Source organism: Populus euphratica, unplaced genomic scaffold (assembly GCF_000495115.2).
Source record: "Populus euphratica unplaced genomic scaffold, PopEup_1.0 scaffold438.1, whole genome shotgun sequence".
NCBI classification, from domain to species: domain Eukaryota; kingdom Viridiplantae; phylum Streptophyta; class Magnoliopsida; order Malpighiales; family Salicaceae; genus Populus; species Populus euphratica.
Window position 1 is genome coordinate 23,816 of NW_011500097.1, and position 19,140 is coordinate 42,955.

At 36.0% G+C, this 19,140-nt stretch overlaps 1 pseudogene; it reads right to left on the minus strand.

Annotated features, from left to right (window-relative positions):
* Positions 1-1,496: 1,496 nt before the first annotated feature.
* On the minus strand, positions 1,497-16,187 carry LOC105109317 (cyclic pyranopterin monophosphate synthase, mitochondrial-like; annotated as a pseudogene).
* Between the last annotated feature and the right edge of the window lie 2,953 nt (positions 16,188-19,140).

Genomic DNA, 19,140 nt, shown 5'->3' on the forward strand with positions numbered 1-19,140 from the left:
TGCAGATGATCTCAAACCTTTTTTGTTGTCTCATACTTTACCAATTGCTTACATATGGAATACTTAACAGAATTGTTAATTCAAGTCATAGTATTTGCATTATTTGTTTCTCATGCATCTATCAAAGTACTTCCTTCTCCTCAATATTGTTAGATATTACATAAGTTCCACTAGCATATCTACACATCTTTTTACACATAAGAAATTTTTTTATTATATAACTCCAATACAAATAGTTCTTTCAATCCAACCTCACACTAACAGACTAAAATGAATCATCTCTTTCAGTAGTTATAATCAACAAACAAAGAAAAACATAACACAAAAGCAGTAAAAAACAAAATACAAGATTGTAGAAACTGAATAGATATCACAGAAATTGAACAAATATTTTTTAAAAGTTATACGATTACTCCAAAACAAAATAAAAATATAAAAACAAAATGCAAATATTAAATTATAAAAAATGAATGGAAAATGAAATATTAGATTTGCAAAAACTGGATAAATGTCATCTATTTCAGGGCTCTGTCCCAAATCCCAGCTCTGATACCAAGTAATCCAAATTAACACAAAAGCAAGAGAGAAGGAGGCTATGGTTTTTATTGATCACTTTATTCTAAAGTTATTGTTTTAATTTAAATATAAAAAGATTATATATAAGATAAACTAAAAATGTTATTCTACTCTTAACAAATAAAATATAATAAATATTTTCTTAACAGATAATACCTAACCGATTCACTAAAATCAATGGCTTATATCATATATATGATTAAATAACAAGGTCTTTCTGTTGTTTCCTCAACGGTGGTCCAATATGATATTTTATCAATAGTATTCTCTGTATATGATTACATGATCAGTGTAAAATAATGCATGGCATGCTCAATGAATCAGACAGAGCCTCCACTTCATTTAAAGTAAAGCTGATCGTAGGCAAGGCACAAAAATGACAGAACTGAAAAACATTTGTCACCATGATTGTGAATGTAATCATTACAACATTCAGGTACAATGTCCGAAATTTCTTCTGAGGTCTTGGATGAATTTTGATCACGCCTTGCCCATTGATTTCGAATTTTTGGGGGTGGTGATGGCTCATGGTTAGCCAGCAATGTGTTTTTCATCTCAATGCAATGACATCAACTAAATGAGATGATGAAAAGAGTCGTTTCTGCTCCGCATCGCCTCACCAAACCTGATAGGAATTGTAATTGTGTTTTAAAAGTGGAACTCCATTTTAGCTTTAGATTGAGTGTTCATAGCGGACTTTTAGAAGGGCAATCAGTTGCTATGCTTTTCGCAGCATCTTCATAAGATAAAGTGGTCCTAAGCATAAAGAGAGGGTAAACGGAAACATAATTTATAAAGATTCGCTCTCATTTATGCACCTATGCTTCACTGCCTTGAGTAACTAAACTAACCAGAGAAAATGCTTCAACAATGGTTTAGTCCAGAGAGAGAACAGGGGTAACGGGTGATATCTTGATGGGTTGAGCGCAGATAAATTTAGGCTTGCAAGATTCACATGCTGTATAAGAGTAGGTGGAAAAGCTCGAGGGAAGTTTCTGATTTGTAACGACTCAAGTGAGCTGGCCAAGATTTTTGTAAAATTTCTCCAACTCGTTGAGTGGACACTGTCATGGTGAAATACCGAGGGAAGCTTGAAGAGAAGACTAGGTACTTGGTTTTTTCCAAAACCACCAAATCTCTGTACTATATTAAGAGTGCACTGCAGTACCGCACTCTCATGCTTAGGATCTTACCTGTAAGTAGCTTTTTAGTTGTAAGTATTTTGTCCGTGAGAGCACCATTTCACCTCCCACTTAAGGTGTGAGCAAGCCTAATATTCTTCTAATTAAATAAACACCATAAGATATGCTAGTTTTTTGAGGTTGAAAGCAACTTTAAGAGAGAAAAAAATTCACCGACAATGAGTTGGACCGATCTGACTAAATAATGCAGGAAACATTTACGTCTGGATGAACACTAAACAGGAACAACTATAGAAAATTCAACATTAGCATTCAGAAAAGGGGTCCGTGGACATGCCAGGCCTTAGCCACCTAAATGTATCGTTGGCCTCTTCACCGTTTTTGCAACGTCAAACATCCCAGCATGTGAAGCTTTTTTCTTCTTGATCTGAAGCAAACAAGATAAACTCAGTGAGACAAGCAACAAAAGCTTAATAACAAAGCATATTTATTTTTAAACACAATACTGCAAAAATCACTGGGTTTCTACATGAGTTAAGCTAGATTGGTAAACTTTTAATCATTTAATGAAAATGGATGCATATTTTTCACTAGAATTAAGGCATGCATTGATTCAAGTATTTGCATTTTCATTTCAAGTGAATTCTTTTAAAATTCATTCATAAGAGACAAGTTGCTAAAAATTAATAAAAATTCATGTGCATTAGTCCCAAAACTAAAGCCTAGAATGGAGTATCACTGTACCAGGGAAGTAACTGCAATCGCAACTTTGGGCAGTACAAGGAATGTTAATCCTAATGATGATCTACAACATCTATCTATATTAGAAAACGCTGACAAGACTAAAAATTGCATACCGCTGCCCCCAATTATTTCCTTAAGCTCACGTTCTTCAGCACCTCGACGAAGGGGATCTCCCAAGCTAACCTGAAAAGGACATAACCTTTAGAAATCAAAACAAAATATTGTAATTTCTGAGTTTGTATGAACCCCAAGGATGCATGGAGTTTAAATCTTACAGGTTTTTCTTTCTTTCTCCTTTTTTTTTTTTTTTTGACCATTTAGTATGATAGCACAACTCTATGTTAAAATAATTAAGATCAAACATAAAAAAGAGGCTATAATTCTGAATAATCTATTAATTATGAGTGTTTAGCCTTAATCTAAATACATATAAAATATATATATATATATATAGGTTAAATTGAAAATACTATTACCCTTAATAAATAAGATTACATAAATATTATTTAACATCTCATATCAAACTCACGATGCAACAGCTATAATCATCGAGAGTTTGCCAACCAAAAAACAAAAACGAGAGGTGGAATACGTCTTGATAAAGAAATCTGCAATCTGCAAGGAAGAAGAAACAAAAGGCAAAGCAATGGTGCCATGTTTGAGATGATGATGAGTAAGATGACAATCGATCTCAATATGCTTAGTTTGCTCATGAAAAACTGAGTTGTGAGCAATCTGAAGAGAACTCGGGTTGTCACAATACATAGGAGTAGGATGAGAAAAGGAAACTCCCATATCAGCAAGTAACCAATGTAACCAAACAATCTCTTTGGTAGTAGATGCCATTGCACAATATTCTGCTTTGGTGGATGATTGAGAAACAATAGATTCTTTCTTGCTCTTCCAAGAAATAAGAAAATCACCTAAAAAGATACAGATCCCGGTAACATATTTGCGATCTGTGGTATTACTACTATGATCAGCATCAGAGTATGCACGCAACTTCAAGGAAGAGGTGGATGAAAGTAAAAGACTCTGAAAAACTATACCCCGAAGATATCGTAAAATACAAAGAACAGCTGCCTAGTGAACAGTTGTAGGAGAAGCAACAAACTGACTAACAACATGAACAGCATATGCAATATCTGGATGAGTAATTATGAGATATACCAAACTTCCAACAATAGTGCGGTATAAAGTAGGATCTATCAAAGGCAAATCATCAGAAGAAGAATACCTTGTGTTAATCTCAATAGGAGTATCTACAATCTTGTTATCAGTAAGTTAGCCCGCTCAAGAATATCTGCAACATATTTCGACTGAGAAAGAAGGTAACCTCTAGGTAAGTATGCTACCTCAATATCCAGAAAATATCAAAGATAACCCAAATCCTTCATTTCAAATTGCCTAACCAACTCTGTCTTCAAAACTGAAATATCATTAAGTTCATCACCAGTAATAATAATATCATCAACATATAAAGATAAAATGATACGACCTATATGAGTGCACTTAATAAAAAGAGTAGAATCATGACTGCTAGAAACAAAGCCAAGAAATGAGATCACAATAGAGAATTTCTCAAACCAAGCACAGGGTGCTTGTTTAAGATCATATAATGCTTTCTTTAGCTTACAAACATATCCAGAGTGATGTAAAATACTAAGAGGGGGAGCCATATAAACTTATTCTTGGAGATCTCCATTCAAGAAGGCATTTTTAACATCAAGCTGAGAAATATGTCACTAACGAATCGAAACTACAGCAATAAGAGTATGAATAGTAGTCATTTTTACAACCGGGAAAAATGTCTCCTCATAGTCCATACCATATTGTTGAGAATATCATTTTGCAACCAGCCTAGTTTTGTATCACTCAATAGACCCATCAAAATTAGTTTTGATTTTATACACCTAACGACAACCAACAACACTCTTACCAGGAGGTAGAGGAACCAGATCTCAAGTATCTGTCTTATGTAAAGCAGAAAGTTTCTCATTCATAGCTTACTGCCAAAGCGGATCAAGAATTGTCTCTTTATAGGAAGAGGGCTCAAAGAAACAATGAATAGAAGCTAAAAAGGAAGTAAATGATGAAGAATAACAAGAATAAGCAAAATCTGATAGTTTTATGGACTTACGAATGCGGATGGACTGACATGGAGGTGGATCTATAATCTCAGATGAAGCTTGAGGGGTTGTAGATGAGAATGGAGCTTCAGGTGTGCTAGAGAATAAAGTACCAGTACCTGCAGAGTTATAATCACAAATTGATCGGACATGGGAAGAGGTATCATTACCAGAATCCTCAGAAAAAGGATCTATATGAATAAGATCAGATTTAGTCAGGCTATAAACAGTGGATGGAATAGAAAAGAAAGGTATATGCTCAAGGAAGACAACATGACAAGACACATGAAGTTTCTGAGTTATTGGATCAAAACAACGATACCCCTTTTTACCTTCACCATAACCTAGAAAAACACAAATAGTAGATCGAGAAGATAGCTTACTGCATTCTACATGAGGATGAAAAACGAAACAAGTACAACCAAATACTCTAAATGAAGAATAATCAGGGACATACCCATATAACTTTTCAAAAGGAGATAGACCCGAACTATGAGAAGATGGAATTGTATTAATCAAACTTATAGCAGTAAGAACAGCTTCTCCCCAAAACTCATTAAGAACAAAAATAGACAACAAGAGAGAATGAGAAGTTTCAACAATGTGCCTATGTTTTCTTTTAGCAACACCATTTACTCAGGAGTATATGTACATGAAGTTTGGTGGATGGTTCCATCTAAGGCAAGCAATTGAAAAAATTTATTAGAGGTATATTCCCCACCCAAATCACACCTAAACCATTTGATCACAGTAGAATGTTGAGTTTTGATAAGAGCTCGAAAAGCTACATATATCTCAAAGAACTCAGAACGATATTTCATTAAATAAACCCAACAATAACGAGTATGATCATCAATAAAAGAGACATAATATCGAGACTCTCCTTTTGTGGCAACAGGAGAAGGTCCCCATACATCAGAATGAATCAAATCAAATGGTAAAGATGAAATAGAAATACTTCGATTAAAAGGTAAAGCGAAAAATTTTGCCAGTTTACATCCATTACAATCAGAAATGTCACAAGTTTTTAAATTTCCTAAAGCTCCTATGGATGCTAAAAATCTCAAACGAGAAAATGAAACATGACTTAGACGGGAATGTCATAAATAAAAACTAGAAGATGAAAGACTAAAACGAAAGGAAGACAAATCAATAGTAGTAGTAGCAGCTACAGCAGCGGCAACTGGCACTTTTAACTCATCCAAAATATATAGTTCATTCTCCCTATGGCCTGTCCCAATCAGCTTTTGAGACTGCAGATCCTGTACACAATAAAAAGAACCAGAAAATATGACTAAATAATCACCAGAATCACATATTTGGCCAACAGATGCAAGATTTAATTTGAGTTTTGGAATAAGATAAATATTAGGGAGAGACAAGTGAGGTGTGACAACAGAACCAATATCTGCTAAGGGTATGGGACTGCCATCAACAGTCATAACAGGAATGGAAGACAAAGAGGACACAAAGGAAAACGATGAGGAATTTGGAGATATATGATGGGAAGCACCAGAATCCAAGACCCATTCAGAGTGTGACATACCTAACGAACTATGAGGCAACTGACCTATGGAATAAGAAGCGGACATTGCTTGTAGCTGTAAGGAGAGAAACTTTTGGAATTGCTCAGCCAAAGTATTAGGATCAGTAATAGAGCCTGGGGAAGCTATCGCTACAATATTGTGGTGTAGTGGTTTATAACCCTGAGGTGGTCTATAAGCATTAGATTATGACTGACTGCCATACTTCCAAGCTTGATTCTGTTGTCTCAACTTAGAACACTGAGCCTTCCAATAATCTTTATGCTTACAAAAACTGCACTCATCAAAGCCAACCCTTGTATAAGCCTTGTTCTGATGATTAGAGAATGGCTTAGAAGGTACTACTAATACTGAAGGATTTGAAGCAGAAAAAACTCCCTTTTCATAATAAGACTGAAGACGTATTTCTTTAGCCAATAACTCACTAACAACAGAGTCAACAGAAGGTAATGGAGAACGATGCAAAATTGAACCTCTAAGTCCTTCAAAATCACTGTGAAATGCTGTTAAAAATTGTACCAATCATTGTTGTTCAATATAAGCACCACATGCTTTCAATTCTGCCGATTCTGTAAGAGCCAATTGATCCCAAAGATCTGTCATGGCAGAATAGAACTCTTGAATACTTATATTCTTCTAGTGAAGAGTTCGTATGTCATTCTCTAACTGATATTGTTTTGCAAAATTTGATTGCGTGAATAACCGTTGCAGATGATCCCAAACCTCCTTTGTTGTCTCATACTTTGCCAACTATGTACCTATAGAATGCTCAACAGAATTGTTGATCCAAGTAATGATCTTTGCATTGTTTGCTTCTCATGCATCTATCGAAGCAGTTTCTTCAGTATTCTTAGGTACCATATAAATTCCACTGACATATCCCTACATCTTCTTACCTTTAAGAAAATTTCTCATTACATAGCTCCAATATGAATAGTTCTTCCCATCTAACCTCATACTCACAGACTGAAGTGAATCATCTCTTTCAGTAGCCATAATCAACAATCATAGAAAACTAGAATGCAAAAGCAGCGGAAAACCAAATACCAAATTGCAGAAACTAAACAAATATCTTCTCAAAACTATACGATTACTCTAAAACACAAAATAAATTTACAGAAACTGAACATAAATACCAAATTATAGAAGCTGAAGGGAAGAAGAAATACCAAAATAATTGCAAAAACTGACGAAAAACCAAATTTTTTTTTTTTTTTTACAGAAGCGGAAGACAAAATCTCACTCCAAAAAATTTGGATCCGCGAAGCTGTGTTCAGGATTAAGCTTCGTTTCATAAAATTAGCTCTGATACCATGTTAAAATAATTAAGATCAAACATAAAAGGGAGGCTACAATTCTAAATAATCTGTTAATGATGAGTGCTTAGCCTTAACTTAAATACATATAAAGTATATATAGGTTAAACTGAAAATACTATTCTATCCTTAATAAATAAGATTACATAAATATTATTTAACATCTCCCCTCAAACTCACGATGCGACAACTACAAGCATCAAGAGTTTGCCAACCAAAAAACAAAAACAAGAGGTGCAATGCGTCTTGGTAAAGAAATCTGCAATCTGTAAGGAAGAAGGAACAAAAGGCAAAGTAATGGTGTCATGTTTGAGATGATGACAAGTAAGATGACAATCGATCTTAATATGCTTAGTTCGCTCATGAAAAACCAAGTTGTGAGCAATCTGAATAGAACTCTAGTTGTCACAATACATAGGAGTAGGATGAGAAAAGAAAACTTCTATATTAGCAAGTAACCAACATAACCAAACAATCTCTTTGGTAGTAGATGTCATTGCACGATATTCTGCTTCGATGGATGATTGAGAAACAATAGATTCTTTCTTGCTCTTCCAAGAAATAAAAAAATCACCTAAAAAAATACAGATCCCGGTAACAGATTTGCGATCTATGGTATCACTACCATGATCAGCATCAGAGCATGCACGCAACTCTAAGGAAGATGATATGAAATCTCACAAGGTTTGTTGCATTTCAAAATAAATGTTAAAAAAAGTACCAGATAATCTTTTAGTAAAGTTTCGGGGGGCATGTCTCAACAGTTAAGGCTGATAAATACTTTCATTGGAAAGCATTTATGGGCGTGCAGAACAGGGCTGGTTGCATGAATGTTTCGATGGGTTGCAGTTGAACTGCCATGAGCGTCCACATGCACTATGCATTTATGCATGATAAAACAGAGAACAATTATATCCAGTATTTTGGAATGACAGTATGGTGCATGCTTCAGAAGATGGAATGAAGCGTGTGGACAATAAGCATAACTCATTGTTTTTGGCTATAAGTTTTGAAATGATTGATGCATCACTCAATTCTTCCATGCTTCAACATGAAATCAAAAGCTCTTGCTCAAATTTCTTCTGTGAAATCCTTCTAGAGTGCAAGCGCAGCTCAAACAGAGTTCAAGTCCAGTGAAGTCAATTCATCCTGTTAAATCTGGTTCATCATCAGGGGTTCTGTAAATAAGATGAACTGGTAGTATGACAGCACGTAAGCAACCAGTTTGACTGAGCTCAAATTGACTGACCCAAGTATCTCCTTTTTATCACGGCCACTACAATATGAAATGAGGCAGCTTGCTGCAGTTGACGCATAGATGACATCATGCTATTTAAGAAACTTCACTGATATCACTAAAATATAACTATTAATCACTGTAAAGGATATATACACAACAGTTCTTAATTTGAGGATATTATTTAACATCAATATTATTAGGATATCACTCTAATCTCATACAAAATGTTCTCTTGTTAACTGGTTTTGCCTGCTTTTTATGTCAGTCAATGGGAGGCAAGATGGACGGAGACAATTTTAGGTTGAACCACATAAATATGAAACACGCAAAGAAAAAGTCTGCAATGAGATAACTCAATTTAACAAAATTCAATGTAAACTTTGCAACAACCACAAGAAGAAAAGAAAGAGGATGCTGCCCGGGATAGAAGAACTCAAGCTTTCTCTTCTATGGTAACAGAAAGAAAAGGAGAAGATCCTTAAGACTAAGAATGTTACAAACACTCCTACTCAATTGGCACCATGTTAGTCAAATTGCAGATAATATTGTGTACACTAGAGTAGAGCAGCAATATGTGCCGTGGTATGACAGTCATCTAAAAGAGAATGCTGTGATGGATCTGTGGCAACTGAAAGGAAGAAAAATAAATATAAATATTTCTACATTAGATGACAATAGTTAAGTCATTTGGAATAATCTGCGACACAAAAAAGAACTTGGAAGATTCAAATTAAGACAAGACAAGATTAAGGATGTAAGTACTGTGAAAAAGGTTCTAAAGAAGCATGGGATCCAGCATTTTAGCAGAAACAAAGATGATATCTGTAGCAAACCCCAAAAGCTGAATTGCACTCTACCTAATTGACTAAACTTGTACCTAAAAATCCCCCATACTCAGCTAAATATGGAAACCGCAAGAAAATGAAGCTTATAGTCTTTCTATCTGACACCGACAAGTCAAACTAAAAGACAGTCTGATAATAAATTTGTGTTATGTATTGCAAATTCAGTAAGAGTGTGTATCGGTTCTTATGCCCAGGAATGCATAAGAAAAATAAAAAAAGACAAGCATGACCATATTGAAAAGTCAATCAGGTTAGGCAGACGAAATAAACACACACAACTGAAGATGAAGCAATAGCAATTATATGATCTGGTTTTATAGCTTGAAGAGAAGAGAATTTGAGCAATAAATCGCTATGACATGGAAGAATGTGGTTCACCTCTGAAGGACCGAAGAGGCATACTTTAAAGTTTCCATCAGCTAAAAGTCGCAATCTATTGCAACCAGCACAGAAATTCTCAGTCATTGAGGTGATAAAAGAAACCGTTCCAATATGCCCATCAGTCCTGAAGTTCTTGGCTGTATCAGCAGGGTGATCCTGCAGTCTCTTTAGGCCAGGAAACAGCTTCCCCTGTTCAGTTAAAAGGAGTTACCAAAAGAATTGATAAGGGGAAACTATAAATTTTCCTCACAGACCTGTCAGGGTTCTACCTTACCACTCTACCGAGCATTTCTGGGTAAGGAACGAGTTTCTTGACATTCCAAACATTTCCATCAAAATGCGTGAACTCGAATCAATAAACCGAACATTAATTGGTTTGTCACGTGTCAACTCCACAAAATCACAAATCTTATCATCGTTAAAGCCACGCATCACCACACAATTCACCTAATTGTAACCAACAAAGACAGGAAAAAAAAAAAAAAAACTAGTTTAGTTTAGAGTCAGTGGAAGCCCTGATAGTAAATAAATAAATATGTGACTAATAGTGAACCTATCGTTGCAGCAGTCAATAAAAGAATTGTACTTGTTAAGAGATCGAATATGAAGCGAGCAAAATTAGGAGAGAAAGCAAAGACCGACAGAATTGCAGATATGATATATGCTTTTACTGGATCGTACCCACAGTCTACAGCAGCATTAATTGAATCCACAACTCTTTCATGCCCTTTCCGCCTGGTCAAAAATTCAAATTTTGCAGGGACCAATGTGTCTAAGCTGGTATTTACAGAAGTAAGCCCGCATTCTTTCAGCTTTGGAAGTTTTCTCGCAAGAGTGATTCCTGGGACCAATGTGTCTAAGCTGTAAGCATGTCTTCAATACCTTTTCTAATGGTTGGCTCACCACCAGTCAAACGAATTTTATCTACTCCAGAGCTTACAAAGAGATTTGCCAAATGAACAATCTCATTATGCGAGAGTAATTGAGGGCTAGGAGTGAGCTCCCCGCCCTCAGTTGGCGTATAGTATTGACAATGTGGATTGCGACGATCTGACAAGGAGATCCTCAAGTGAGTGTGCATCCTCCCAAATGAATCAATTAACATGTCAGAAATGAGACTAGTGTTCAGTGGATCTTCTGACAACTTAGCACATGAAGTTGTATACGCCTTTGGCAAGGAACCATTAAGATGGCCGCTAAAAGAACCTTGACATTTGCTCTTTCTGGATGCAGAATAATATCCAACCTCACAATCAACCTACAAGTGAATTCTGAACATCTTTACCATTTTAAACTTGCATGTTAACTGGAGTACCAATCAAAATAAGAAAAATCATCAAGCATGCTCAAGGTGTAAAGACAAGCAGGTGCAACAAGCACAAAATTTCTTGAGATGATAGAGATTAGTGAAAACACTTTCAGAGTTGTATTTGGGCTACCATCAAATAATTGAACATCAAAAGGCTTGTGGAATAACCTAATGACAACGCAAAGTGATCAGATAACAGTAGTCGTATACTGTCATCAACCTTGACGTGAAGAAAGACCATCCTGAAGCCAAATCTCCCAAGGTTAACAATCATAAAAAGGACACTAAGATGGAAGTTTGCTGAGAAAGAACATTTTTTTTTAGTATAATTCCCCTTATTAGTTACAGAGCAATGAATTTTCCTCGTGTATTATGAATGAAAAAATTAGGAGATTGGCATTAATGGCGCAGCATGTCTAAATCATGATGACAGCAAAATTGAAGATGTTCTGCTAGAACAAACAAAAGGAAAGACTACAAATTTGAAAAAAAAAATCACGGGCTTCACTAAGTAGCATTGGGATCAAATGAAAACAACTTCAAATCATCTTATATGGTTCACTAAATGCAAGCAGCAGCGAGGAGCTAGTTTCGGACATTGCTTCAAAGCATCAATTAGTCCCATCCCCATGAGAAAAGACACTACTGTTAGGTTGGTTGCCATTAATGTGCAACAACCATTTGCTATTGCGCCAACCATATACACTCATCCAAGATGTCAAAGGTTGGCAGCCACCATTGTTGAAGAAGAGTTGGAGTAGGCAGCCACCTTTGTTGAAGAAAAGCCTCCATGAATGCCTATAAATAGAGGCATATGCAAGAGAACAAAATGAGTGAAGAGAATTATGAAAATGTGAAGAGAGTAGAGAGAAAGAGAGAGCTGCAATGGCAGCAGCCTTCCTGCCATTGCAGCAGCTGCAAGTGCAGCAAAGAGAGTTGAGAGTTGAGTATGAGAGGGTGTAATCCTCCTCCTCCATGTATTTGTTTTGTATTCTTTCTCTATCTCTAAATATATTGACTTCTCCCGTGGATGTAGGCGGTTTTGCCGAACCACGTTAAATATTGTGTCAGTGTGCTTGGCTCTCCTATGAGAAAGTATTAGTACATCACCGTTCGGTATCAGAGCGTTCGGTTTAAAGTGGTGTTTGATTTTGCTCAAAAATGAAAGTTGTCAAAATTGTGTTTTGACCATACCACTATGTAGAGGAGGAAGAGACGAAGCCACTGGTGAAAACCGCGTCGAAATCAGACGTCGGAAACCAGCGCACGCGCCGGCAGGGTGACTATCCACGTCATCAGCCACGTCAGCAGTTCTGCACAGTCATCAGACACGTCGCCTGACATGTCAGCACTCTGACCAGTCAAACTGCCACGTCATTAGGCACGTCAGCAGTTCTGCACAGTCATCAGTCACATCACCTGGCACATCAGCACTTTGACCAGTCAAACTGCCACGTCAGATTTGGTTGACATATATGTCCTACGTGGATGACACGTCATTACAACCACGTCAGCTCCCTGGATTTTGATCCTGTGTGGCAGAGTCTACGTGCAACCGGTTCTGAGATTGAATCTGGGCCGTTTATCAGGCCAGAATTGTTTTGATCAAATCTTAGCCGTCTGAAGTGCGATTTGGATGATTTCAGACTTGTTTCCAGCTAATTTGATCGTTCCGGATGCAATGGTATGGTCCGATCGTTGAGATTGAGATCATAAAAGGCAGTGATGAATTATTAAAGAGAGATTGCCCGATTAGGAGGCATCTGATGGTCATCATGGTGGTCGATGGAGCTGAAGAAAAAGAAATCACACATGTTTGCCCAATTACATGTGTTGAACTATTATGTGGGGAATTTTAATTGCCTTGAGGGAAGTTAAAATTGGGACACTCTGGACACCCGATCATTTGGACAATTTGAGGTGGAGAGTGAAATTTGATGAAGACCAATCTTGATGAATCTGAGCACTGGTAGTCTCGCCAGATATTGAGAAATCAGGTATAAAACCAGAATACCCCAGATCACTTGTAAAGGAAAGCCGCAACAAAGCTAGCAAATGGTTGTATATACGAAAAGACAGTACGATGGATAGATATGGCCTAAGAAGTTCTGGCTAGGAGATTGGGTTTTAAGCGGGACCGTTGTGACCCCTCCAATCTTTCCTGGGAACTTGCTTAGTGGAAGGATTATCCATACGGTACTATTTTCGTATATGTGACAGTTTGTTATGAAACTGTTGAAGACTAGCAGGATGACGGCACAAAGGAACAGTTGGGTTCCATATGATCAAGGATTTGATGGAGTGGTGATTTCTCCAAGGAAGTTAGATTCGGTGACTATAATTTCTCGAGGGGAGAATTGATGAAGACCCTGATAATGGAAGAGAAATACAGCAAAGGGATAAAGATTGGCACCCTATTTAAACTTGGATAGATGTTGTGACAGGATGAGCTGCTGTCAAACATAAGCAAGGAATAGGGAGAAATCTGGAGAACCAAAATTGCACGAGAGCACATGAAGATTGTGTAGGAGTACCCGGAGGATCCAACGAGGTACTATAATGAGACAACAGGTGCAAGGAGAAGAAGAGTTCCCAGATGAAGCTCAGAGCAGAGACTATGAAAAAGTTGTACAACAAAAAGTCTCTTGTGCTCTTGATAAAGGCAACAAGCAAGGACCTTTCAATGCATGCAAGGATGGAAGGATGAGTTGTTGCAGATGCACCTAATTGAGGGGGTGCAAACGCCTATGATAAAAGGTGACCGCCTATGATGAAAGGCGAAGACACCAAAAGGAGTTGGTGCGGGTGGAGCTGTTAAGCAGAAAAGGCGTAGAAGCTCCAAACATAGAAATTGAGGTGGAGGATTGCGAGGAGTATACCGCAACTTTCTCTTTCTATGTAATTAGTGGCAAAGAATTTATGGAGCCACTTTGAAGCATCTTAGCTGAAGGAGGATGCGACTGCCTATAAAAGGCGAAGACACCTTAAAGAGAAGGTGTGAGGGCTATGAGATGAGCCCATGATCAGACCGCCACATGACGACGAGCTGAGACACCTCAGGAGAAGGTGTGAGGGTCGTGGAAGGAGCCCAGTTCAGAACGCCCCAGAGCCAATGTGATGGCTAGGTATGAGTGGACAGATGGATAGCCAATAAAAGGGCTATGATGAGTATGGAGACAAATGCAGGATTGACTTTCATGGATATTGCCCCCATGCTAAAGATCAATGAGCTAGAAGACATTTGCCTTGGACAATAAGTGGATGACTTGTGGAGCATTAAGACGTGGCTGCTATGAAGGAGTAGAGGGCATGCGCAGGTTCCGGGAACAAGTTGACTCTTGTCAAGGTGGTGAGCTCGGTAATGGCATTGTAATACTCAGAGTATGAAGACAGATATGGATCAACCTTTTATGGGCTGCTCTCATGGTTAAAGGTGGAAAGCTACCTGGACTCTTGAGACTAAGAGCGAGAGACTCATGGAGAAGTAAGGTGTGGTTCCTAGGGTGGAACAGAGGGCAGGCGCAACTCCTGGATGAGTAGACTCTTGGAAGAGTGGTGAGCTTGTGATCATATTGAGATACTCAGATAATGACTGTCGCACTTGAAATATCCGTTTGAGGGGGTGTTGTAAGCCTTGATGTGAGGATTGAGGAATCATTCCAAACTGAGCGTGGTTGATACGCTCGAAGGGGAATGTTGTTCCAGAGACAAGCGTTAACACTATTCAGATGTGATGTGGCAGACCATCTGGTTATAATGATCCTTTTGTGTGAGAAAAGGTGTGCTTAGGTCACTCTGATGATTGAAAGGTTTGGCAAGTACCTGTAAACTTGGCTACAAAAGCTCTCAAAATGGAAAGCTTGGAAGAGCTGCAAGATGCAAGCTTGTGTTGAAGAAGAATGAGGACAGTTGCCCCACATGAATGGCAAAGGGGGTGATTGTTAGGTTGGTTGCCATTAATGTGCAACAACCATTTGCTATTGCACCAACCATGTGCACTCATCCAAGATGTCAAAGGTTGGCAGCCACCATTGTTGAAGAAGAGTTAGAGTAGGCAGCCACCTTTGTTGAAGAAAAGCCTCCATGAATGCCTATAAATAGAGGCATATGCAAGAGAGCAAAATGAGTGAAGAGAATTATGAAAATGTGAAGAGAGTAGAGAGGAAGAGAGAGCTGCAATGGCAGCAGCCTTACTGCCATTGCAGCAGTTGCAAGTGCAGCAAAGAGAGTTGAGAGTTGAGTATGAGAGGGTGTAATCCTCCTCCTCCATGTATTTGTTTTGTATTCTTTCTCTATCTCTAAATATATTGACTTCTCCCGTGGATGTAGGCGGTTTTGCCGAACCACGTTAAATATTGTGTCAGTGTGACGGTTTTGCCGAATCACGTTAAATATTGTGTCAGTGTGCTTGGCTCTCCATGAGCAAGTATTGGTACATCACCGGTCGAAATTCCCAACAACTACTAGTGGACACAACACTCTTTGCTTTCACATATATTCTAAAAAAGCAAACACCCCAAAAAAGGTTAATTAAACATAAATAGATGCTATAAGTATGTCCAGTCATGCAGAATCTTAATGAAAAACTAGAGTGCAAAAGAAAAGAAAAGGAATAGAAAATGGCTACATACCATGGAGCGACTGGAATTCTTCAAACCCAAGAGCCGATTAATAAACTTTGAAGCAGACCGCCTCATCATAGCTTAGTAACTGCTAAACACACCAAAAAAAAAAAAATTCCCTTGCAGCTTAAATCTTTAGCTCAGAGGTTCCAGAATCCTAGCTTTATATCCACGCTAGACACTTCAATTGCTTTTACGAGAGGTGATCTTTCGCCATTGGAAAAGGTTGAGAGGAAAAGAAGGTGTGGCAAGTGTAAAAAATGACGGCCATGACTCTTGTGCTTTTCCAAAGAAAGAAAAGGCAATGGATCCAAGCTCAATGAATGCTTTTGTTCTGAGAACTTTAGCCAGTTCGTCATTCAACAACACTGAGGGCTTTAAAGATTTATACACTGAGGGCTTTAAAGATTTATGTTTGTGTTTGTTTTAATTATTCAACGTAGGATAATTGTTACAGTTAAATATCTATTTATTTTGTTTTTATATGCAGACAGCCATATGATTTTCATGAAGTTACTATTTTGCGTTTTAAAAATATTCGTAAAAATTTTAAAAATTTTATTTTTTATTTTAAATTAATTTTTATATATTTTTAAATCCTTATAATATATTAATTTTAAAAATAATTTTAAAAAAATAAATTAAATTAAATTATTTAAATATATTTTAAAAAAATTCAAAAAAATTACCGTTACTATATATCCTATAGCTGATGTTGTGTGTCAAAACCTAGAGTTCTTGTTTTTCAATGCTAGAGTATCGGCCCAACTTAAAAGGGTTTTTTTCATGGAGTGAAGTTTTAAGATTGAATTTTTACTATTTTACTATATACTTTTTGTCATATAAGTTATTTTAATTTAAAATTTATACAATATTTTTTTGTTATTTGAAGAAACTCCACTCCTCATAAAAAGCATTTTATGGGTCCAGGTAAGCGAGTAAAACCCCGGCTATTTCGAACTCTTACAAAAGATGCACGTCTTGACTCAAACTCAAGATTTGTTGCGCAAATCTCAAGTTCTTTAGCATCACGCTACATTTCATGGGAACCCACAATACACCAATAACTTAAATGTAAAATGTGAAATAATAGGTCAATAAAAGGATTAAATTAAAAAAACAAAATAAGAAACAAAATAACAAAATGGTAACATGTTGAATCGACTCAAGTTAACTCATCAAATTAATTATCTGGATAATGAACACGATCACAATGAGTTAATTCGGATAGACAATCTATGTTTTTCTTTTTCCTTTTTTTATTTTCTTTTTAGTTGGGCTTTAATTTGGTTTTACTTGACCTTAGGTCAGGTTAAATTTGGAATTAAATTAAAGAGTTGTAAAAGAATTAGAGATAAAATTTAAGAAAAAAATAAATATTGAAGGATGAAATTAAAAAATTAAATAAAAAAATAAGTTAATTTTCTAAATTCATATCATGTAAAGTTTTATAACCGTATTTAACCAAAGCTCAATTCACAACCAATTTAATTTAATGTTGTAAATTAAAATAAATAAATAAATATGAATTTAAATAATTTGACAAAGCAAAATAAATAAAAATAAAAAATAAAAATCATATCTAATAGTTAACAAAGCTAACAAGGATGAAATTGTAAAAGAATTAACTTTAAAAATTATTTAAAATAAATTAAATAACAATTAAAAGAACATGAATCAAATTTGATAAATGAGAAAATTGAAGGAAGATAAAATTAAAAAAAAATTGTAAAATTATTTTAAATAAAAAATAAAAAAAACAAAGATAAAATCTGAAAAAAAAATTAAAAAATTTCTTTAAAAATTTAAAGTGTAAGTACATGAAAATCAAGAAAAAAATAAAATACTGATGATGTCAAGCTAAAAGTCCATCAACCACGCGCTCTAATAAGGGACGGAGGGCCACTGAGATGATCTTGTTTCACTGGAGAGAGCTTAAAGTGGTAAATATTAGAAGTGTTTCCAATCCGGTTCAGTCTAATTTGGATGGGAAAAAATCCAACCAGAAGTTGTTATTCTTTGATAATATGACACAAACAACGTTAAAAAAACTTATTCATTTCAATCGATCAAAGTCGGTTTTTTATCATTAAAAATCAAGAAACTTAATGCTTATTAAATGAGCTTGTTTTTTGTTTTTTTAAATTAGCTTGCCTGTATTAAATTATTAGACTTGTAATAAATAAAATTATTAGACTTGTTTAGGAAAACCAACCCAACTCCATTGTTAAAATGGAAATAGAATTCCACATGAATTAATTAGACATGATCAAAAAATGAGTTTTAGTATTGCTTTTAATTTCATAATCAAATTCGAGAAAACCAAGCAATAAATCAACAACATAGCATAATCAAGTCAACAGAACATTCCATATCAATGGTTACGCGAGACATTCCCACAAAAAAAAAAAAAAAAGTTCAGCTACAACAAATTAAAACCAAAAGATCCCGCATGGTTAATGTTATAAATAAACATTAGCGAATTAGCAATATATTAAAATCCAAATTAATAATGCAAAAGGAAAAGGAGAATTAACCAGGTAAATTAAGTCAAGCACACAGAAAATTATATTCAAGCATTTCATCATCAATAGAGATTTTTAAACTTTCACTAAATGCTACAAAATCATAAATTAAATATGTTAGATTATCAAGCAAAAGAAAAGAAAACATAAAACAACTAGCATGTTCCTCTCCAAAACCAACCTGGATATATTAGCTCAGTGCCTCAAGGTTGTGTGTACATGGAACCAGGACAAGCCATGTTATATGAAGAAGATTTCCAGTAAATATAAATAGCGAGGTAGGGAATAAAGTTGGAAATTATATGGCAATTGTTAAAGACAGAATGTTGAATAAATTACAAACCAATGCCAACAGGAAATTGTAATGTGGTGATGTCCAATGATACCAAGAAGCAAGTTTAAAAAGCTAAGACCTTCTCATCAAAAGCTCAATCCAATACTAGAACTAGTGTGATGATATCCAAACACAGACACAATCGGAGCAAACCATGTCCATTATTCAAGGTTTCCAACAAAGTCCAGGTTATGAACTCAGCAGGTCCGCCGGCTTTGATTGTCAAAGATAAATTCCAGCGGGTTCTGGATTGTTTTCAAGGACACATTACATGAATGAATTATTGGAACAAATGGTAATTAAGGTTCTGATTCCGTCTATAGAATTCATGTTCAAGAACTCATCGGTTGTTTATGATACATTATAACAGCAATGAGTGAGAGGAAAAGAAAAGGTTACCGTTAAATCAACTGATGAAAATAATAGAGTCGAG